The sequence below is a fragment of the Cupressus sempervirens genome, chromosome 3 (genome assembly GCF_028749045.1).
Source record: "Cupressus sempervirens isolate cs-2001-9-10 chromosome 3, ASM2874904v1, whole genome shotgun sequence".
NCBI lineage: Eukaryota > Viridiplantae > Streptophyta > Pinopsida > Cupressales > Cupressaceae > Cupressus > Cupressus sempervirens.
Genome location: NC_143120.1, coordinates 186,610,813 through 186,636,520, shown reverse-complemented (window position 1 = coordinate 186,636,520; position 25,708 = coordinate 186,610,813). Strand labels below are relative to the sequence as shown.

At 34.0% G+C, this 25,708-nt stretch overlaps 1 pseudogene; it reads right to left on the bottom strand.

Moving 5' to 3' along the window:
* Positions 1-5,842: 5,842 nt before the first annotated feature.
* LOC149565422 (uncharacterized) overlaps positions 5,843-25,708 on the bottom strand; it is a 41,032-nt pseudogene continuing 21,166 nt past the window's right edge.

Here is a 25,708-nt window from a genome sequence, read left to right as displayed (position 1 = left end):
TCTCCTAATGATATGTAGCATAGATGAACTTATTTAACTAGGAAGGTTTAGAATAAATAAATTTAGTAAAGCTTCAATTTTTTAATTGGTCTTTTTTTATTGGGGGAATTCAGTTTATGCACAAAATGTTGTTGAGTAGGCCATAGAAATGTTAAACCAATCATAATTACTAGGTGTGAAGCCAATCTCTCCAACCATCATCAATATCCTCTTTCTCGAATTGAGTTGGATAAATTGAAAAACATGAGTAGTTGAGGAATAGGGGTGTTCCCATCTAGATGTTGGATAGTTTAGTTTTGGTAGGATCTAAATTATATTTTGAATCAAACATATCACTGGGAATATAATTACCTTTCTTTAATAGTTGATCTGAATTTCTAGTCTTGATGAATCTTGGAGTAGTGTGACCTATTAGAGCTTATAGGACCTTTTTTAAAACTTAAAAGCCCTGTTTGATGGAGATTTGATGTAGTTACTCTTGCAAACAAATAACTAAGGTAATTTATGATTAGATTATCATATTTCATGCCAGAATGTGTATGACTAGTAACATGTTCTAATATCACCTGAATGTCTAATTAGCTTATGACTAGTTCTACATGAATTATATCCATGTAGTGTATGTAAAATACTTAGGTTACTTTATTTGATATTCATTAATATCTCCTAAGGTACACTTCCAAAGTTTTCACAACTTGCAAAGCAATTAGTGCAAATTCATTAATCTCATCAATCATAAGCCTCATAGACATAGAAAATTATTTGATTCGTGCATATTATCTTTGAGAAAAAACAATAAAATAAATAAATAAAAACCTAACCAATAGAAACCTTATTGACAATAACCTAAAACAAAAATTTATTTCACAAAAATATTTACATATTGTATTTAGAAGAAATAGTTGGTTGTTGGGGAGGCCAACATGATATCTATAAAAAAAGTTGTCTCTCTTGATAGATTCATCTTTAGATAAGCTTGAGCATCATTGTCATTTAATAGAGGCCAAGTATTCTCCCCTATAAGCATGAATATGTTATACGAAATAACTAGACAGATGGACTTTTGACAGAAAGCCTTAATAGAAGGATACTTTTTGGATTTCAATGATAGGAGGAATTTACAAATAAAATTGGCAGTCATAAAGTCAAATTCCATATCTTCTTCCAACAACCATACTATCTATTTAAAGTGAATGTTTGGGAACAATTGTATATTGAAGTGATTATTTTTGGGTAATACCAAATTGAAGGAGAATAAAACACAAAAGAATGATCTTGCAGCACTTGTTATTGTTAATTTTAAATTAGCAAACAAAAATAATCAATCAATGTCATTTATTTTCTTCAATTTAGAATGAATAATCTACATGGCTATGCTAGAGACTATGTCATGGTTTTGATTTGGAGGAAAATTGTGCTCCCAACCTCACTAAAACTAAACTCCAAGAAATCCTTAACTCAATTTTTCTAATCCAAATGGTCCTATTTTAGAATGAATCTATTAAATATTTTATATTCGTCATACTATGGTTGACAAAGGGCCACACCACCCTTACCAACTCACAACCAAAATCACACAATATGGAGACATAGAGATGACAAAATGCTTCGCAAAGCATGCTTTTATTATACTTGAAAACTCTTACAACATCAACAATATGACATCATAGATATGACTTCTTCCAAAAGAAGTTTACAAATGCTTCAACATAAGAGAACTCCCAAATAAGAGCTTCCACAAGAAGAGTCTTCAAACCAAGAGCTTTCACCAAGAGAACTTTCACCTCTAAGCTTGCATACAAGAGATTACACCATGAGAGCTTCACTACAAGAAGATATCACCCTTGAGAGCTTGATTACAAATGCTCATATGCCTTTCTTAAATATTCACTTCCCACCCAAGATGTTACAAACACAACCAATGTGGGATAAAAGGTAAATGCAACTACCTTCCAACAAATATTAAATTCCCACCCAAGTACAACTAAGCACCACCATATGGCCAATTAGAAAATTACATTTCCTTTGTGGATCACAAAAAATATTAAATTCATGATTTAAGGAACTTTCCACAAACTTCTAAGATGCCACCTATACACCTTGATAAATGGAATGACAACTATCTTTTATATTTTTCTATTTATGCCACCTATGCACCTTGAAAATAGAAATTCCTCTTTCCCCTCTTTTTTAATTTTTATTATTAATTTTCCTCTAATTTTCTTCACTTTATCTCTCCTCCAAATTTTTTTTTTTTTTTTTTAAATTTAAATAAAAAATTTTGATCACACCCTTTTTTGTAATGCAAGATGCTCCTGCATCAGACACCCATGGTAGGAAAAATTTTGTGGATATGAATTCACAAAATGAAGCAATTGACAATGACATTTATTTTTCTTCTCTTCCAACACCTCACTAGAAAAAGTATCTATTGTCGATATATTTCCTTCTTTCTTCTTTTCCAACAACTAGTTAGATCAAGTGCCTACTACTGAAAATACTCCTTTGCAATGAACTCTGTCCAAGTATAGCTTTCATCCTCCTCCAATCTTGTTGAATTAAACACACCAATAATAAAATCAACAACACCATATCAATATTCCTTTCCATACCACACATCATTAACAAGATCCTCATATAAGCTCTCATCATTATCTTTCTTGAATCCATCTCAAATTCAGCATCCTATAGTTCATAGAAATTTACCTCTTTCACATCTTCATCTTTGATTTTTTCTTCCATTTCCAACAAGGCAAGTAACCACTTCACTTGGTTGACTTCCAACCAAGGAATTTTATGCATCCTCTATTGTTGCAATCTCCAAATCAGCTTCATCTACTTCTAGCTCACAAATCCTTTCATCTTCATGCTCTTCATCTTCTTCAACTTTAGGTTCACAAATATATGTACCTTCATCCTCCTGCTCTTCTTTTGTATCACATGTGTGATACTCCACTAGATCTTCTTTCTTTTCTGGTGACATGGTCTTCTCTTTCATAACTAAACTTCTAATTCATTCACTTGCTTCTGTAAATCAAAGAATGCAACTTGTAATGGCTCTTGATTTCTTTCTCTAATTTTCTCAAGGCTAGGAATCCTAAGAATTCATCCAATCACAAAGTCATCTTCTTCTTTCTCTTCTCCATGCTCAAGTCTATATAAGACAAACTTCATGCAACACAAGCACCTTGTGAAAACTGTATCACAATCAATGATTTGTCTACACAATCAAGAACTTCTTTTTGATAAACTTTACCCAACCCAAGGTCCTAGTGCAAACTATCTCACCTTCGATGATCTATCCACACACTCAGGAACTTCCACTCTGATACCATTTGATGAAGGGACACACCAACCTTACACATTCATAACCAAAAACATAGCAACATGGAGACAAAGAGATGAAAAAATGCTTCGCATAGCATCCATTAATACTTGAAATTCATTACAATATTCTCCAAATTCTTACAATATGAGAGATCTTCCAAAAGGGAAGCTTCTAAATCAAGAGCTTCCAACTAGCTTGCACACCAAGAGATTCTACAAGAAGAGTCTTCCTAACTAAGATCTTATACATTAAGATCTTTCACCTCCAAAGCTTCTATACAAGAAGAGATCACACCTTGAGAGCTTTACTACAAGAGCTTACACTTGAAGATCTTGAACCCAAAGGGATTCACCAAGAAGAACCTTCAACCAAGATCTTCTACCAAGACAACTTTCACCTCCAAGCTTGCTTACAAGAGATTACACCATGAGAGCTTCACTACAAGAAGAGATCACCCTTGAGAGCATGATTAAAAATGCTCATATGCATTGCTTAAATAGGAACTTATCACCCAAGACGCCACAAACACAACCAATCTAGGATAAAAGGTAAATGCAACTACCTTCCAAAAAATATTAAATTCCCACCTAAGTACAACTAAGAACCACCATGTGGCCAATTAGAAAATTATATTTCCTTTGTGGATCATAACAAATATTAAATGCATGATTTAAGGAACTTTCCACAAACTTCTAAGATGCCACCTACACACCTTGATAAATGGAATGATTTAAGGAACTTTCCACAAACTTCTAAGATGTCACCTATAAAATATGGTGCTATTTTAAAATCTTAAATATGTGGAAATTAAGTTGCTATAATCTTTCAAAGAAACTTGTGAATTACTACAGAGGATTGAATTTTTTTGAGTTAAAAACAATTCACTTGAAAAACAAATAGAAGTTTTTATTTGTAAATAAATTGATTTAGTTTTATTGTGCTAGTTCAATGGAGATTTATCTCTATTTGTTTTTTTTGGTCTATAGGTAGATAGGGCATGGAAGATTGTAAATATGAAGGATGCTTTTTGAGGCATTTTATCAAACATTTTCCATGTCCTATCAGTAATTTCATTTTTTTTGTGTGCCACTAATGACAAGTAGTTGTTACAAATAATAATCTTTCCTTCAATCATAGCCATACATTTTTAAATATATTCTAGCATGAATAACAAGGGCAGTTCTGTAACAATTAAACTTGGAATATTGTAATCAATTTATGTCACTAATTATCTATCTATTTCCATTGAAAGCAACTTATAAATTGAGGGTTTCTGTCTTCAATAGTTTTGACTTTTCAAAGCTTGTCCTTGAAGAAATCATTTTCTTGGGCGAATTTAATTTTTATTTTGTTGAATTTTTAAGAGGCTTTTTCCTCTGTACATAATATAGTAAAACCCAAAAAAATATATTCATGTGGATTAGTCACTACTTTTCCCAATATGCTTTCAATTAAATATTGTACTCTATTTGCAGGGTGCTCATTATCAAATAGTATAATGTAGGGCTTCTAGGGATGCCACATGTAAACCCTAGTAAAAATCTGAAGAGGATTTATAAATGCAAAAATTTATAGATGTTGTGGCTTGGGAATTGAGAAAAAAAAATTCCTCCACTTGGCCTTATACTACTAGATGGCTATTGTTTTCCCAAGTAATTTGGAAAGGATGCCATGAAATAAATCCAAGAACCAAGTGTCTCATTGGACCATAAAATATGTCATATGGGTATGTCATAAGTATAGGAATCATACTGTGTAGAAGAAATCAATAGCTGCCAAATACCGTTTGAAAAAAAAAATGGACACAAATTGGAACTTACATTTCTCTGTGGTGTGGGTCGAAAGATTATGTTTCTAGTGTCATTGGTTTTGCTACAAACAACTCCAAATGCATCATTAGAAATGACTATAAATCCCTCCAATTTGCACAATAATACAATTTTGCTTCATCAATCAGAAGTAATAAATGAACTTTGCCTATAGTTTCTAATATCATTGGTTGTCACAATTAATATGAGCTTATCGATTGGAGACTTTTTGTACCATTTTTCAATAATTAAAAAACAAATTTATCCCTAGGAAAAATTAGTTCAACCAATAGAAAATTAGAATTTAATTTTAGAAAAAGATTTTTTAAATATTCCAAGCTTAAACTTTAGGTTAAGATAATTTGTCTAGTTTGGAATAATTATGTGCCCAGTACTAAAAATGTTAGTCCCCTACCTTCAATAAGGTAGGGACTAACAAACATTATGATCCACTATACAAATTTTGATGCAAAGTTTCATTGGTATACATATGATTGTTTCTACTCACATAATTGTAGCAACCAAAACATGATTTTATAACTGTTACTATGTTTAACTATACTTAGCTTCTCTCACTTTCATATGTTTTTTCACTGGAGTTGTAGCTTTGAATGCAATGTTCCATATATAAAAGAAACTCAATATGTGTAACTGCTCTTACTTCCATCTACACTGCCATTTGAATGGCTCTCCCTATTCTCCATGCTTACAACTTTTGAATAGATGAATACTCATTTAAGTTGTCGTGTGCTCAGCCGTACACCATCTTTTCCAAAATACGCACCACCTCTCCCATGGTTGGTCTATCCACTGGATTTTCCCTTCAATTGCACTCCCAATCTAATTAAACTAAGTAGACAACTGTCATGTCTAGAGGATTCCAATTCTTCACCAATAATTTCTATTGTTACTAATGTACTACTTGACTCATCTACAGTTGGTTGATCAACCATCAGCTCTCTATCTACCACTCCCTCCATTGCCTTTGGGAATGCTCTTCTCACCCATCTTGGCAAAGTGTTGTCTCTGTAGAACATCTCATCAGTAGGTCTCCTTCTAGTCACCATTTCAAGGATGAGTATCCCAAAGCTGTAAACATCTCCCTTCCTACTCACTTCTGCTCCAATCCATATTCTTGCAATATAACAAGGTGATTTTATTTTTGAAAAGACAACTAGTATATGGAGGTAAGACAAAGTTATGACAAACACTAAAATTGGAAAAAATGTGGAGCTTGGGTTTTTACCTAGAGCAAGGTAGCTTGTTGTTTGCTTCAGTCTGGATGTGTTGTTATTTTCTGAAATAGAGGATATCAATAGAAGAGAAATTTCAAAATCAGCCACATGGATTATCATGTTTTTGTCCAGTAACACATTTGATGACTTGAAGTTGTAGTGAACAATAATTGGAGAACAATCATGGTGTAAATAAGCCATTTCATGTGCCACATCAAATGAAACATTCACTCTCATCTTCAAACTCATGCTAATAATTTCATCTTCATTCATGTAGAGGTGTTATTTGAGGCTCCCATATGACATGAATTCTAGCACCAGATTCCTCAAATCTCCAGTAGAGGATGAGGATAGGACTTTCACAAGATTGTGGTGCCTGATTTTTCTTGGTACTTTGCATTCCCTGACAAAATGGTTGAACAAAATTTGAGGATCCTAGTCGAATAATTTTATCACCACCAATGTGTTATTAGACAAGATCGCTTTATAAACTGACCCAAATAAGTCATTTCCTAGTAAATTAGTAGCACTAAATCCTTGGGTTTCCCTATGAAGTTCCTAGCTAGAAATTTTCATTAAACCTTGACCTGACAAACTACTTATTATTGGTGCCCCTTTAACTCTTCTATGGAAAATGTAAATTGTCCCTAATATGCAACACAATGTGAAGATAGTGCCAATCGAAGCACCCAAGAAAATGTTTGTCTTCAACGCATCATGATTTTTGGCCGAGTTAGTGCAATTTGGTAAATTCAACCAGCCTGAGGTTGCATGTAATGTCCCCACTTTAGTAGTTGTCTGGTTGTGTGACCATTAGGCTTTTATTTTATTTTATTTTATTTATCCACATTGCTTGTGAAAAGTGGTTGACCCTATGAAGTAGGAATAAAAGGAGAGCTTGTGGCTATTGGTAGGCAGGTTGAATATGAGAAGAAATTGGATGCGTGAGTTATGTATCTGTTCTTTGCATTAGAGGATGTCTATCCTCTCTTCTGACATTATAAATATCATTCCCTTAGGGTTTGGCATTTAGAATTTATTCTTTTTAGCTTCATTAATAGGCAGCTTGGGCACATTTCCATCTACAAGCGAATAGGGTGCTTTCTCATACCATTCGTATTCCTTGTCCGATACTTATGCCATTGTGGAGGAATATTTTTATGAGGGTCTTGGACTAATTGAAGGTAGTTTTTACTATACCAGCACTGTAGCATGACACTATTCATATTATTGTAGCAACAAGTTGGGAAATCATGATTGAAATAAGATGTTATAATGTTGGAGTAATTAGTGAGTTGGAAAGTTTCCTATGTATTTGATTTTATTAGCTTGAAAACTACTATTATTTCAATAGTAGTTCAATCTTTAGTTTTTTATAAATTCCTTCTTGTTCATGTTATGTTGTTTCAAATCTATGCAAAGACATTAAAATCACTATCAATAGTTGGTTCAATTTTTTGGGCATTTCTAGGGTGCCCATTACAGTGGTACTAGAGCTATAAGTCATGTCATCTTGTGGAGGTCTTATAGGGAATTTTGAATAGTAGGATATAGGGAAAAGTATTTGACAAAATGTCAAAACACTAAAACCAAACATTAAAAAGGCTAAGCATTTATGTTTGAGAATGTGACAAGGGCTTTATAATTTTTTCAATACGAGAGCAAGACTAAGTAGGAGTTCAGGCTTGTAGAGTGAATAGTCTAGTTAATCTGTGTAGAGGGGCATACAATCTAGTCATACAGACACAGAGGAGATATTCTTTGAATAAGACAATAGTATGGTGACTGAGGGGTAGAAGCAAGGAGTTGGGTCTCAATTCTATGGAAGTCCACAGATTTAGATTGTACTCTTTTAGAAATGTGTAACTGTTTTACGCTTGAGCGCTTGATCCAAAATTTAAAAAATGGGCACCCATTCTTTTGAAAATTAGGTACCTGTTTTTAATTTTTTTAAAATGGGTACCTATTTTTGAAAACATAAAAAAAATATATTTTTTAGAAACAGGTATCCATTTTTTAAGTTTAAAAAAATGGGTACATGTTTCTAAAAATTTAAAATTTTGTTTTTTTGGGGGAATTTTGTATGCCGATTTGAATTTTTCAAAACGGATACCGATTTTTTGAATTTAAATAACAGGTACCCGTTTCTTACAACATTGGGTGGGATTTTTTTCTACTACCTTAGATTTTGGTTCAGGATAGGCTTGGTGAGACCAAGCCTATGCCTTGACCTCTCAAGATTTGGCTAAGGCATTGAACTAACAAATTTACGCCTTGCCATAATTTTTAGAGGGCTTTCCTAATCAATTTTTTTAATGAAACAAAAACCCATTAGAGCTCTCACTGTATTGATTTCAGAAATATAAATTTTATAGTGCTATGATTTTGTTTACTATTTTTGCATTATTTTTTAATGAAAGGTGGTACCAAATTTAAAATAGTGAAGTTCACTAAAACTTTAATAATTTTTTATTTTATAATTTTTCTTAAATTAATTTATATGTCATCAATCTACATATAATTATTTTGAGGTTAAAAGGGAATTTTTGAAAAAAGTGAAATTTTGATCAAATTATAGTGTTTGTACACGAGAAGTTTTATAATTTACCTTTATTTCCAATTAATAATTAATAATAATAAAATTATTCAATAAAAAATTAAGGAAAAATATTTTCATCAATATTAGGTGTATTAGGTAACTCCCTTTAAAAGGATTTATGAAAATTCATTTATTTGTGTCAAGTCATGGTGTTTGTACACGAGTGTGGTATGCTCCTAAAATAGGCATTTTGAAAAAAGTGGTTTTTAAAGATCTATACCAAAAGAAAAATCACTAGTACATTTTAGATCAAATTTTGACCTTTATTTTCGACCAATGCTCTTAAAATGCTTGATTAATAAATTTTTTTTTGTTTTTATGCCCGAGTTGGTCGAAATTTCGACCAACTTGGGTTCACATAACTCATTTATGCCTGAGTTGGTTGAAATTTCGACCAACTCAGGTTCATCATAAGAAAAAAAGGGAAAAACAAGTCGTCATTTTGCCGTTGACCGAAGGAGGGTTTTTCTGCATGTGCACCACATGCAGGAGCTCTTTGAGGTGAGGTAAGTCCATGTCATTACCTGATCTGGTAGAATATACATTTTTTTTTAAAGTGATAGGCTGCATCGTTCATTAAAACCCTCAATATTTTCATGCTTTGGAGATATAGCACTGTATCATGCCAGATACTTTTAATGCTAGAATTTACATCGCTCAGTTTCTCAGTTCATACGAAGTGAATATATAAAGAGTTGGCCATATTTATATAATTTAATGTAATCTAATTTTTTATTTGCTCCGGACTGTTTTTTAAAAGATTCCAAATAAGATACATCTTTCATTGCATTTGTTAGCTTTAATTCTTAAAAACCTTGCAAGTGGTCTGCCTGCTGCCTCTTAAGGCCATTAATTTGTGTTCTCTCTGTAATTTATGAAGAACATCCTTTTGTTTTTAATGATCTGAAAGAAACGAAGGGAAAAGGAAATAAATTTGATAGGATTGTAGGGTTATGAGGCGTGGGAAAAGGTGGATCCCCTAATAAGTAGCATTCATTAGCTATTGATTGTGTATCTCCCATTACCAGAGGAAAGGAATCAATTTTTGACACCGTTCTGCAATACATGCTATAGTTTGTTATTAAGGTTTACACCTACTCTATTCTTTACTCTTAACAATGAAAGTTTGACAACTAGTTTTACTCAATCATTTTAGTTTGGTTTTCAGACAAAAGGGAAAATAGTCATGGTTAATCTGGCACGAAAACAGGACAGAATGTTGGATCGGCTCTCAAGAAATAATTTCAAGGAGGTGAAGATATGAAGAACATTATGATTGTAAGAAATACAAAAGCCCCATTGAAGAGTTGCTCACTGAAGGAATACAAGTTTCGGTGTATGAAATGGAGAAGCTCCTCAACAACACTAAATCTACTTATATTCAGGCAAGCAAGGCCATGGCTTCTACTCCTCTTGATTTAAAAGGAAGGAAAAATAGGATGTAAAATACATCTCAATGGGAAAATTTTCTCTATATTGTAGTACATGGTTATTTCCATTCTGCCATATATCTTTGGTCTTGACCTGACAATTAAAAGATTATGTTAACTACTTACCAGATTCTTCTTGGAGGGACCAACCAAAGAAACTAGAGATTTGATGAAGAGCTCTCTTCCATTCCTTGATAGTGTTTTCATCCTATCGCTCTAAATGGCTGCAATGCTTCTAGAATGCCTGAGTGAATGCACCTAATAAAACAGAGTATCAAACATCGTAGGGTTGCACGTCATAAAACAAGGGAATTATGAAGTCGTTCAATCTGCACATCCATGCTACCTCTTCTAGATCCATTGGGGAACATTTTGAAAAATATTTAGGTTATGCGATGCCTATGCTTCAGAGGGCAACATTCATGCAAACAACATGCAACAACCATATTGGATGCATGAGGCATCCTAAAAAAACATCTGCAATAGAAGCATGCTCACTTTCCTGCTTATGCAATCATTCTGACTTCAATGTCTATGATTGTATTGAGAGTATCAAAAATGCACTAAATGATTAGAAATGAGTCTTGGACTTGGCAAGGATAAACTAGCTTAGGACTTAGTAAGGCTGAACCAACTCAAGACTTGGCAAGGCTAAGCCAACTCAGGACTTGAAAAAAATTCAACAAGACTAGCTAAAACTTGGTAGGACTCGAAAAAAAACAAGTTTCTAGGAGTTTTATCTTAGATGATTTTCATGCACCACTAGGACTCGACCAAGGTCACTCAACTAAGAACATGTTAAGAGTTAGTGAGACTTGGAAAGCCTAGGAATTGTGCTTAAATGCATCTACAAGAAGTTAAAATAAAGAAGTAATAAGTTTTGTAGTTTCTAGGCCTTCATGAAGATAGATATGACAAAGTGTGGTGACATTAAGAATAAAATGAGGCAAGCATCTCTAATCAAGGTTACAGAAGCATTTTAGATCTACCAAAATCTCTATATAAACAATGGTACCCACACATATAAAGCAGACAAGAAACTACAAAAATAAAATCTTCCCAAATTTCCACTCCTAGAAAGAAAAATTTGACACGCTTTTAAATTTATAAAAAATAGTGCTTAGTCTCAACTTATAATTTTTGTAAATACACATTCATCAACTAAGTGGGATCCATAAACCATGAGAACAATGATATTGAAGATGGTTGGGTCCAACTATGTTCCCATTTACAACATGTCAAAAGTATTGGAAGCCAATTTGAGGATGAAAAAATTCAGAGGGAGGTCCAAGCGATCTAGATGTGTCAACAATAAATATATCCTATAATGGATTGATTGCTCACCTCTTTTCCAAAAAGAGATGAGGAGGGAAACCTCTAGATTGAAAGACGATGAAACCTCTCCAAAGAAATTTCAATAGACTAGAAAATAAAAGTGACCTTAAAAACCAAGGACACCAATGCTTGGAGGACCCAAGGAGAATCTCCAAAGAGGAAGGAAATGTCAAAAAAGGATGAAGCACAATCACCTATATATTGAAACTTATATACAAACTAGGAGAGTTTGAAGATATTTTTGAGGCAAAGGAGGTGGGGTGGAAATTTTGGTTTAGATGGCACATCAAGGGACCATCTATTTTCACTAAATCACATGTTAAAGCTTAATGGTTTGAACCCTCCTAATCCATACCTAATAAGTAAACCCCAAGCAAGGATCTCAAACGTCTGCACCATTTAGTACCATGGTTATTCATTGCATTAAAAATAATTTGTTCAAAGAGATATCTTGGAAATGTACCAAAAAGCATGGACATTCTAGAATGGAGAATAGGGTGTACCCATGCAAAGACAAGACTTAAAAGCTAGTTTCCTTGAAAGAAAAGAACCAATGACTTGAAATCTCAATAAGGATAAGATGGTGCAAGATCATTTGGACCTTTTGTGCATTCCTACTAAAAGTTGTTGCTAATCCGGTTGAATGTTTATATGTTCTGTTTGTTGCAATTTCTTGGGTTCTCTTTATTGTTGCAAGAACTATAATTGGATATTATCATTTCAAACTTCATGTCTACTTGCTCTTAATGGGATAGTTCTGCAAGCATAACCTATGAACTACATGACCTTTGGCAACTATTATGATAGCAACAACTATACTATTGAGCATTTTAAAGAATGTTAGGCAATATTCTAACTGTTGACTATGAAGTTGGTATAGATAATAATATTTATTACCTACAATTATCTACAACTAATATTAGTGGAGGTTGAGTGTAGTTGTTGGCATCTGATCATATTGACCATGTATGTAGATGACTATACTATACATGATAAAAAGCATTGAAAAAGATGGGTTACTTTTGGTGGAATTATAAGCCAAGAATCCTCCCAAGGTAGATTAAAAATAAGAAAAGATAGAGGTAACACTGAAGGTAAACAATGATATTATCAATTATGGTGTTGAAAGAACAACAAGGGTTGTTAGAAAAATAAACTGAGGATGATGTTATTTGTTAACAGTATAGTACATAAAATAAGGGTACTAAAGTTTGGTGACCTTGTATGCTGGTTAAGTGCCAATAAATGTAGTTGCAACTAGATTCATGGATCACAACTTGTAATTAGAACTTGAGTTTTGAATACTTTTATGTTATGTTGATCTTGGTTGCTCAAATGAAACGCAAGTTATGAGTTAATTGTATTCCTTCTTTATGTTAGAAGAGATTGTGTGTAAAGAGTTACTTGAAAGGTGGCCTTTCACTTAGTTTTTCTTTGATTGCATTAGAAGTGATGGGTCTGCATTGGGACCCCAATGTATCATAAATGAAATGTGGAAATATCTTATCTTGATTTTATTTACATTAGTAGAGTTGTCTACCTTATTTAAAGGACCGAAACTGGCGTTACATTTAAAGTCCTTGAGAATATCTCCAAGATGTCAGCAAAAACCCTACCAATAAAAAAGAAAATCTTCCAATAGGAATTACTTTGGCATCCTGACATTATCAATTAAATGAACAACAATACACTACTAAACTAGTGATTGAGGAGGAAATCAAGTTTTTGAAGTTACAATAAATCATCAATTAGAAGATACTCAACTATTTTAAATATACTAAAGCTTACTCTTATCCTAGAGGCTACCCAAGCTACAAAAGTGGAACAATACAACCTTATAGCCAATGTAGCATGTCATGTTAATTTTTGCCAATATTGATGGCTTTAAGGATAAAGTATCACTTTGTTGAGCTGAGAGTGAACACACTCAACTATTCCACCTAGAAAAAAATTAAAAACAATATTATCACACTAAAGGATCTAATCTATTCTAGGAAATTAAAAAATTCCCCAATTTGTGATCAAGCTAAATATCCCCAAATCCTTTCATAGACTCAGTCCATAACCAATGAATAAAAGTTGAAACTTTTTGGGCATTTTGTTTCAATAAATTGGAAATGAAATGGCTAAATAGTTGCATATGCACAAAGTTACCATTGATGGGGAAATGAGACAATCTATCACCTTCTCTACAAGACTCCAACCAAGAGATCCTTTGAGTCCCTGTCCATTTATACTAAGATCAGAGAATCTATATATAGCTTTCCCTCTAGAGCTCCAACCAGAAGATCCCTTGAGCCCCTCATAGGAGAATCTATGTAAAACCTTGTATCAAGCCAAGGAACAAATGAAACATAATGGCATTCCAAAAATTGGAGAAGGAATCAAATACTAAAACTGATTCATTCTTGTAGACTCAGCCTGAGTTTAAGACCCACCTTGATATCTTTAAATCCTTAGATCTGTGTAACCAACAATTCATAAACATTAAACTATGGGTTTTTTATTTCAATCAGTCAGCAATCAAGTGGATAGACTATTGCACCTACACTCCCACCTACATAACTAAGCTTAATGGAGAAGTAGGAAAATTTTTGCTTTCTTTGAAGAACTCAAAAAAGGATATGTCTAGGCCCATATCTGTTTATAATAATGTGGGAGAAACTATGTAGAACAATTCTTGAAACTAATGAATAAAAGAAGCAATACAACACCCAACAATTAAAAGAGGAATCAACCACAATAAACCATAACTTTTCTAATAATACTCTCTTGTTCACTACTGTATTCTTGAAACTTCTAAAGAGATCAAACACCTTGACCAAATTCTACAAATTTATAAAATAGATGTACAAAACCAATACAAAAAAATCTATTATCAGTTTTACACAATAAGATGCAAATGGGGATATATAGAATACACCATTAAAAGATACAAATGTAGAACCAATGTGGGTTGATAGGAGATGTTGTCACATACATGCAGAATATCTCCACCAAACTAGAAAAATACAAGTCAGGTGATGCAAGCACAACTCCACTAATCTAAAAAAAACTAAGACACATGATGCAAGTACAACTAAATGAATGTTGTAATTCATAAATTGAGGAGTGATGATTTTGTGTTGATTTAATGTATTTGGAAGTGATGAATGGTAAATGTTCATAAAAAAATTTCTTCTTTTATATATTATTCGTGGAAGGTTCAACACCTGTCATAAAAATTGAATCACCACTTTAAATTAATATGTTATTCCCCAACTTTATCTCCCTTGGATGCCCTCCTCAAACAAAACCTCTTCTTTATATCTTACAATGTAAGAGTCACTTCTATTCACCACATGTGCCCCTTGCATTGGTCACAGCCTTTCACAACTACCACCCTTCAAATAAGGTCAAACTCTTCATCATTGTTGACCAAATGAAGGTACTTCCTTACCATCTTCCCCTCCCTTCTTCCATCAATCCTTCCTTAATTCATATGCTCCCTTTATGCGTATCAGAACTATCTTATATCTTAGGCCAGAATTTAGTATGGTTATCTTATGATTATCCAGTCTTCCATGCCTTCAAAAGAAGTCTTTCCCCGCTGTTTATATCTAAGTGAGCCTTTCAGACAATTTAGAAGCATTTTTCTACGTTTAGTTTATCCTCATCCTCTTTTTATTAGTATTGTTGCATTTATTTTATGCATCTTCATTTATTTTGGGGATGACGTGACATGAATAGTGGATGTATATTATTTTGAATTTTACACATGCGATCCGATAGATTTTATTACATGCATTTCTGAATCTTTGTTTCAGCATAAAGAATGGTGAAAAAACTGGCAATGACTCTGACATCCCTCTTTGTTATCTAGCGATGGAAAAAATTGGAACCATTCTTAATGAGATTTACAAATTGAGCCAAGAATGGTCCAAGTGTCTACAGGTGGGTGCTGTGAGTAGACTATGCAAATTCAGCTCTGTTTCCTTCCTTTTGCTGGTGTTCGGTGCAGGTTTGCATTAATTTAGAATACTACACAGGTAATGACTGATTGCTATCACTGAGATCCCCTCTCAAGTAATAAAGAACTGCACCAAGTTTTCTAGCATACATTTCCATCTACAAGTCGCCTATGCCTCGTATAACTCTCAAAGGTTTTGGCATGTTAATTGTAGCCAATCTCTCTAAAATCTTACTTTAATTTGATCTTTCCATTAAGATTCCTTAACATATATAGTTAGAATGTACAAAATTCCTAACCTCTTAGCTGTAGCTCCCTAGAGACTATCAATTCTTTATTCTACTTTAAAACTTTCCATATGTGATCTTGAATCTTCTATAGTTATAGCATGCCCAAGATGGTATTCATGTCTACATTTTTACTTTACATTCTTCTTGAAATATAAACATTAATAATTCTTCCTATAAGATAATCTTCAAAAAGACTAAACTTTTGAGCCTAGATAGTAACATACACAACCTAGAAATAATAAACCTTGAGAAAATTGTAATGACATCATTTACTAGTATGTTGTATATCCTTTTTGTTAATAAAAAATGGTAGTGCTAATCACCATAGTTTTTAAATAAGAAAACTGACTAAATACTCTAGAAGAAGAAACCATTGCATCAGTTGACAATAGGATGGACAAAACCAAAGAGACTGAATTTAATGTGAAAATAAAATATGTAAATGGAAAAAAAATCATCTGCTATAATATGAAACTATCTTAACAATGAGCTTTGAATTTTTGTGTCTCAAAAATCAAAGCATATGAAAGTGATACTTTAATAGTCAAAGGACTCTACCAGTAACACAACTAAATTTTGTATGTTCTCTCTCCCTTCTAGCATGTAGCATGATGGTAGAAGATATTTCTTCTATTTAGAAAATTATAACACTTTCAACTATTTTATGAATTCTAAATTATCAGATCAAACTTACAAATGGACAAGATGTGGGACAATTCCAAGTATAGCAACATTTGATCCGTTGGAGCCAAGTTTTAAATTACAATTACACTTACCAAACTAATCCATGGACAAGAATCATTATAATTTATGAGATGATGTTCTTCAGCAGTTGTAATTAGAAGTTAAATTCATGTATCTCTAGGATTCAAATACCAACGGAGGGAATCTTATTCCTTAGTAACCCCATGATCTAACATGACTTAATTTCATGTGGGATAGGATGAGAGGTTAACTTCATAGTTCTAAAATCCTTTGCCTAGGTACACTAGTTCAACTGTAGGACAATCCTAAGATGTTGGATACACCTCTAGTCAAGGGTCCCACCAAGATGACAAGAGTTTTAGGATTTGACTGATAAGGTGTAGGACTCTTACGCTAGTGGAATAGTAATAGAAATGGTTAAGTTTATCGTAGTGCCTATGTGGCAATATCGTGGTGCCTAAGTGGCATAGTAATTGTAATGTGCACCAGTCACTTCCAGGAAACTTTACAATGCAGATCTTTACTAACATTTAAGTATACTATAAGTTGATCTCTTGTGATTGTAAAGGCTTTTGGTCTTTTTCAAAAGTTCCCTGAAGGATACAAAATTTTTTTTGTAATTGGAACCTTTAAACTTCTAAATCAAGTAACGGAAAAATGAGATTGACTATTTCTATCTGTTTATCCATTGTGTAATTTTATATGGAGTATTTGGTTTTCTTCATTATCTAGCAAGCACCACAAAACTTTTTAATGAATTAATGTCTTTGAATAAATGAATTAATGATGGTACTTCTGATTCTACAACTCTAGCTAAATCAAGTTCTAAAAACTCAAAAAAGGCAAATGGTTCTGATGCTGTAGCTATAAGTCTTACATTCAAAATCAACAACAAGGTTTCATACAGAATAGTACTAAAAGGTGTGTGTCTTTTTGGGGTTCAAGTTTCAAACTGCAAGTGCACATATTTGTATATTAAATTGGCACCTTCTATGCTCAAATGGTTGCTGATCTTTGTTTCATGGCTTTCTATTCCAGCACATAGTGCAATTGTGCTGAAAGCAGAAAGTATAGCAGATAAAATAGAGTGGGTTAGCAAAATTATGACCTTATTCAACCTTCAAAAGGCATACCAATAGAAGGACCAGTATTATTGTTGTCTTGATCTTATCCATTATTCTATACTAGGTGTGTTTTTTTGGTAGAAGAGTGGTACTACACATTTTGCAAACATCTACGCCTTCTAGAAATTATAGGATCATTTTAGTTACATTTGAAAACATTAATCAAGAAAAACCATATGTGCAGATATAAACATTAATCACATGATGTCCAATTTATTTGTAGATATATTTTCCTGTGAAGAAAGACCACACCTGACAATATGAATGCTGAACAAAATGAGACAATGGCTGCATTGTGGGCTCAGTTTCGAAGAAAACCTAATAAATGTTATTATCCTTGCAAGAAGTGTAAAGGCTTAAAGACTCGAAGAATTCTAATCACAACAGCCCAGAGTCATTGTAGGCAACATGGTCATGTTGAAGGGGGCCACGATTTTCGTCCATTGCTGAATGTGGATTTCCTACTGGAGGAAGATGGAGGTGTGTATATCCAAGCTGAGGATAACACTCTCATGGAAGAAGATGATAATGTGCCAGAGGACATGATTGAAGAAGATGGTATTGGGGCAAGTGATGAAGAGGCTCACAATGATGGTACTAGCAAATCTGATAATGATGATGAAGATGGTCTTGATATACCTTTGCTTGAGAAGGCACACGAGCCCTTATACAAAGGCTCCCAAACAACTCTACTCTCGGCTATAGTGTTGTTGGTGAACTTAAAGGTTATGAATGGAATATCTAATGTAGCAATGTCACGTATGCTAAGGTATGTCATTTTTGTCATTTTAAATGTTAGCATACAATTACTATTCATTATATTAACAATGCATATTTGTTGTTGTAGGTTGATTAGTGAGTTTTTGTTACCACCATCAAACATTTTGCCTCATTTGTACTGAGAATTATCTAACATTATGGATCAGATTGGAATGAAGTATCAAACAATACATGCATGTCCCAATGATCACATTCTATATCATAATCAATATGAATTTGCAGCAGAATGCCATGATTGTCATAGTAGTAGATATCAGTCAGGTCAAATAACAAAAAAAGTTCCTCACAAGGTTCTTTGGTACATTCCCATTATTCCACGTCTTCAACAGTTATTCAGGTGCGCTACCTTGGCACAATTTATGGATTACCATGCACGCAATAGAAGTCAAGATGACATTATGCGAATGCCTACCGATGTTTTTGCATTTAAAGATATAGAAGAAACATGGTCACACTTTAAAGAAGAACCTCGTAATTTGAAGCTTTCATTGGTAGCGGACGGTGTCAATCCATATGGAGATATGAGATCTGTTTACTCAGTGTGGCCTATTTTTGTTATTAATAATAACATTCCTCCTTGGATGCCCATAAAGAGGGAGCACATAATGTTGTCAATGATTGTGCCAGGTATTTTTATCATTTTATAGTTATCTAAATTAATTTATAAATAGCGCATGAAAATGGTCATAATAATAATGTAATGTTTATGTTCATTCAATTGCTAGGTAAATACCAAGTGAAAGATATGAACGTGTATATTGAGCCCCTGATTGATGAGTTGTTGAAGTTATGGAATGGCATCACTATGTATGACATCTCTAGACCGATAGGACATCGACAATTTCAATTCCATGCAATGCTTGTATGGACAATACATGATGCCCCTAGGTTAACTCATTTTTGTGGTATGTTATATTGTTAATATCACATATTTTTGGTCTATTATAATGCTTACACATTACTATCAAATGTTTAAGTTGTGCATGATAATTGTACATGATCCACTTCTACATGATCTTGTAGGTCTTCAGACAAAGGGAAAATTCGCATGTCCAGTTTGTGGTCTGAAGATGAAATCTCGTCATTCGAGAACTTCAAGAAAGCAGGTGTTTGATGAATTTAGACACTTTCTCCACAGTAATCATCGGTATCAAATTTTTGAAAAACATCTTTTCAATGGGAAATAAGAGACATCATCAAGGCCACGAAGAATGGCACCTCATTTATGGAAGTTGGAATATGATCGACTAAATTGTCGAGGTAATATCCAAAATGTTGTCTGAAGTTTAAAATTTGTATTTTGATATTGTCTTATAGTTACTAATGTTGTAATTTATGCTTGTGAAGGTCGTCAAGGCATCAATGACCAACTTCCTAGAGGAATGAAAAGTTATCCTACTTAATTTAGTAGGTTACCGTACTACAAGGATCGATCAATTGCGCATTTGTTTGATACTATGCATATTGGAAAGAATGTAACAGAGACACTATGGAAAATGTTGGATGGAAGGCATGATAGAGAACAAATTGCCAAAATTTGTACTGACATTCATGAATCCAATCATGCACTAAAAGCTTCCATTGAATCAAATAGCAATGGAGACTGCATAAATACAAGCGCCCTTCCTTGGTTATTAACGGAGCAACAGAGTGATGCATTAAAAGAAGTCATAAAAAAAACAAAATTTCCAATAGGGTTTGCTGCAAATATAAGCACTCTTCTATCAAAGAAAGGTGATTTTGGGCCTGGGTTGAAAACACTTTACTGGCATACCTTCCTCAAGGTAAGTCATGTTCTCCATTTACAGTATATTTGTAAGATTGAATGTACTACCTATTGCATTATTTAATAATATATTGAAATGATCATTTTTAATGATTGCAGTTCATCCTACCTCTATCCCTTCCACAACAGTTTGACAATAGTATTAAACAAGTTATATATGATCTTGGAAAATACACGAGGTTAGAAGTGTTTTTTCTTAAATTTGTAGATGTCTCTTAAATCTATTGTATAATTTTATTTGAAATCTCGTTTATGTGGTTTTGTGTGTTGAATCTCTTTTAGGTGGTTATCATCTAAAGAAATTGACAAAAAAGACATAAAATACTGGAAGAAATAAATTCCACAACTTATGTGTGAAATGAAAAATTGTTTACCTCCAACCTTTTTCAATGCTCAAGAACACTACCTCATACATCAAGTTGAGGAGATTGAATTGTGTGGACCTGTACAAGCTAGATCAATGTGAATGGTTGAGAGGTACTTGAAATTTATGAAGGGATTGGTTCGAAAAAGAGCACGTCCTGAGGGTTCTATGATAGAGGGATATATGATATACCAGACCATGGTGTACATTACTAAATATCTTCCAAAGTTTGCAACAGCTATCCATGTAGATCACATTTGGGATCCCAACTCTAATGACAAATTCGAAGGGGAGTACCTGAGGGGGAAAGGTAGATTGAGGGGGGTGACAGGTAATTATATGTTTTCTGCATTTGATTGAGCTGTTTACACTGTTTGTATCTGATACAAAAGATTTTTGGAGTGTAGTAGTGAGCTACACGGAAGAAATCTATTGAAGATACTATTTATTTTTTAGTGAATTACACGGAAGCAATCTATTAAAGATGACTATTAAATTTTTAGTGAGTTACATGTGAGTAATGTTTTGATGCCAATTAAAAAACTTAGAATTTATTTGCTTATGAGTTGTTTGGTTTGTCACTTTGATTAAAGTTCCTTTTTCTGTATGGTAACTGAGGACTTGTGCATTTTGTGAGAGGTCTTCTTGTGGAAGTTGAAATTGGCAGTTGGCATATTCAATGTTTGAGTCAAACCGATAAAAATGAACATTTATCTTCCCTTGGACTAGTAATCCATTAATGACATAAAAAATTGATTCTTCAAATTTTAACTCCACCTTCCACAGTGATCTGGTGAAAAATTGCTATTGATTTGGCTCAGACTATTTTTTCAGGCCATTGTGTCCTTACTTTAGACAATAGACTTGGTTGCACTTATCTGAGAATTCAACTATCAATAATTTTAATAATCAATGTTCTTGTTTTAACCATACTTTTCAGTGCACTCCAAACTACTGTAAATTAGCTTGCATGTGGCTTGGATTCACCACTTTCAATTATAAAACACGTTGACTTGAAAAAGCCACATTTTGCATTATCAAAACATTTTCTTATAACCGAGCTTGAGCAAGGCGCGCAGTGATCATAAACAATTGTGGTGAATTCTACCATCGAATTTGCTAGTCTCATTAAGAATATAAGGAGTTGAGGACAGATTAATTTTGTTTGTTGTATCGATTTCGAGCTATGGTAAGTTGGAGACTTTTAGATTACTGGGTTGCCAAAAACTTAAGGAAAGAACTTTAAGCTGTTCATGTAAACATTTCAAAAGTACAGTGCCTGTAAAAAAATATCTTTGGGCCTTCAAATGAATGAGGGTGTTCAAATGCAAGATCCCAAACCCCCTCAAAGTTACAACAGTGACTTCTTCTTCATTCAATGCCATAGGAGCCTATTTTTTTTAAAGAAAGTTTTCATCAGACGCTTCTTCAAGAATTGTCTTAGTTGCATTTCCTACTTCTCCTCCAAGCTAGTTGGCTTGATGGAAGTCCTTCCCTGCGACCTCTCTTACACTAAGTTTGCAGATTGGACAACATTATTGAGAAATGAAACTGTTTCTTCTGATTATGATTCTGTAATCTTGCATGGTAATAATTTCTTAGATGACTGCTCGTACTACCCAACAATGATTGCCTCATATGTTATGGTGATTTCTTCCTACATAAATGTCATTATAGTTTTTGTACTCACCCATTATGTTTCTTTATGAAATCAGTTTATTTGCATGCTTCTCAAGTCACCAATGCTGCTCATCAATAATTTAGCATGTAAGGCCAAATCCTATGAAATTTTACCCTTTGCCAAACTATATGATTGAAGATCAATGCTGGAGACAGCAACTTTTTAATAATTTTGTAGTATCAAAAGATTTCTACGCATCTACATGTTTGTCAATTACGCACTCCACTTCTTTATCAATGGTATAGTTAGTTGATTAGTTGCTTCATCATTGATTTCTCTAAAGTCTATATACATGGTGTAGGGAAAGGGCTCTGACTTTATAGGATAAGTAAATGTTTTTGTTTAATATTGATGCTTGTCCAGTTTGAAAATCTCCTGCTTTGAATGGCATGGCTAATGATCATTGAATCGCCTTCCACCTTTACATTGCATACACCAAGTTTTTAATATGCATTAAGACTGAGAAGGGGACATGTCCCTTTTTTGAGCTAAAATTATTATTATATTAGCAATTTAGTTAAGTTGACCAAAAGGTAACTATAATTGGAAAAACTATATTAAACTAGGTTGGCTTTCTTGCTTATTGGACTTATAAAGTAATGAAATGTGAAGTTATATCATATTTCTTGGCTTAAGTCTGACTAGGTTATATGTTCATTATACAATTTAATCTTTCATATTATTATTTTGTGTGCTTTATTGATTATTACAATAGCATTTGGGTGCTTTTCCAATATTTCTATTAGAAAAGTAGAGCACATAACAATTTGCTTGATGCATTGATGTCATCTTTTCTTATTTTAGGAAGTTCAACCGTCAACATCAGGAATTGGGCCATTTTTTAGTAGTGCCCTTAACTCTGCAAGTACAAATTTTTTTTTAGGCTATACACTTCCTTCAGTCAATGTAAAAGAAGAATCATTTGTAGAGCCTCTGATAGGTCAAGTCAATAGTCCAAGCACAAGCTTTAGTTGGTATAAAAGTAACAAAGCTGGAACAATCAACTTGGTGACATGACTTGGTGGGCTTGGCGAGCCGACCTGGCGTGCGTACTTGAACAGTAGACTTGGTGAGCTGACTTGAAGAGTCAAATCATTGAGGTGACTCGATGGGGGTGACTTGGTGGGCTGACCTGGAGAGTTGACCTAGGGCGGACTTGGTGAGAAAACTTAAAGAGTTGACTTGGTGAGCGTACTTGAATTGTCAGCTTGGCGAGCTAACTATGAGAGTCGGCTTGGCAAGTTGATATGGTGAGTTGACTTAAAGTGGCAACTTGGTGGTGCAAGTTGGTGAGCTGACTTATCGAGGCCACTTGGTGAGGTGACTTCATGAAGCAACTTGGTGAGCTGACCTACTAAGTGTACTTAAAGACTAACCTTGATGAGGTGCTTTGGTGGGGTGACTTGATGACAAAATTTGGCATGCCAACCAAGTGAGTTTACATGGTGAGCGAGCTTAGAGAAGCAACTGTATGGGGCAACTTCGTAAGCACACTGAGTGAGCTCACTTGGTGGGGCAAGGTGGTAAAACCATTGGGTGAGTCGACTTCGTGAGCTGACTTATTGAGTCAACTCATTGAGGTGACTGGGTGGGGGTGACTTGGTGAGCTGACCTGGAGAGTTGGCCTAGGGGGCAGACTTGGTGAGCAAACTTAGAGAGTCAACTTGGTGAGCGTACTTCAATTGTCAGCTTGGTGAGCTGACTTGGCTGGGAGCCAGCCTGGCGATCTAACATGGTGAGTGGGCTTAAAGTGGCAACTTGGTGGGGCAAGTTGGCGAGCCGACTTAGCGAGGCCACTTAGAGATCTGACATGGTGAGCTGACTTGGGGAGTAAGCTCAATGAGCAGACCTAAAGATTGACCTTGTTGAGGCACTTTGGTGGGGTGACTTGATGACCGAACTCAAAGAGTCAACTTGGCGAGCATACTAGTGCATTTGGGTTCATTTTTCGACCTTCATTGATCGAATTTTCGACCAAATTTGACCAACCCATTGGTCAAAATTTATCTGGTCAAAATTTTGACCAACTCATTGGTAAAAAAAATTTTAGGCATTCTATAAAACAGTTACATGTCTTGCGTATGATATGACATTTTGCATGTATCCTGCACTCTCTCTCATCCAGCTAATGATGGATTATGTAGAGTGATCTGAAACCATGATGCTAAAAAACATACAATCAAATCCAAAATGAACATGCACTACAAATGGATTGTGGAAATCTGACATTGGTAAAATTGCATGCATGTCTACCAGGACAATCACAACTTAAACATATATTTGTCCTGGTAGACATGCATGCAAAATTAACAATATCAGATTTCCACAATCCATTTGTAATGCAAGTTCATTTTGGATTTGATTGTGTGTGTTTTTTAGCATCATGGTTTCAAATCACTCTCCGTAAGCCATCATCAGCCGAATGAGAGAGTGCAGGATGCATGCAAAATGTCATATCATACACAAGACATGTGACTGTTTTATAGAATGCTTGAAAAAAATTTACACCTTTTTGTTGGTAGAAATTTCTACCTTTGCCGGTCGAAATTTTTGACCTTTATTGGTCGAAATTTCTACTTTTTTTGGTTCAACTTCTTTCACCTTTGTTGGTCAAAATTTCTACCTTCATTGGTCAAAATTTTCAACCTTCACCAGTCAAAATTTTTGACCTTCATTGGTCAAAATTTCTACCTTGCTTGGTCAAAACTTTTGACCTTCATTGGTGGAAATTTCTACCTTTATTGGTCAAAATTTTGACCAATTCCTGTCAGAACTTGCAAATGGCAATTGAGGTTTTTCGACCAACGTATTGGTCAAAATTTCAACCAACATAAGGTTGGTCAAAATTTTGACCGAAATTTTTTTGACCAATGGGTTGGTTGAAGTTGGTCGAAGTTTGGTCAAAAATTGGGTCAAAATTTCGACCATTAATGGTCGAAAAATGGTCTCAAATGTACTAGTGAATCTATCATATGGGTATATAAATAAATTACACATTCAAAAACTAGATTCCAAACAAAAAAAATTTTATTGCTGAAGTTTTTTTATATTCAATCTCTAAATGCCTCAAATTTTGACATCAATTGACAAGAAATTTCAGAAATAGGAAAAACACTTCCACTTTTTGCCCAAAAGTGAGACCCAACTTCTTGCACTTACCTCGAGATGATAGGAATATAGGATTAGGTGGAAGTAGGGATACCAGTCTAGATTAGGAGGAGGTAATGTTCAAATGGTTACTAGGTACATTAGAGGAGGGGCAACGTATGTAATAGGAGTAGAATAGGTGAATGG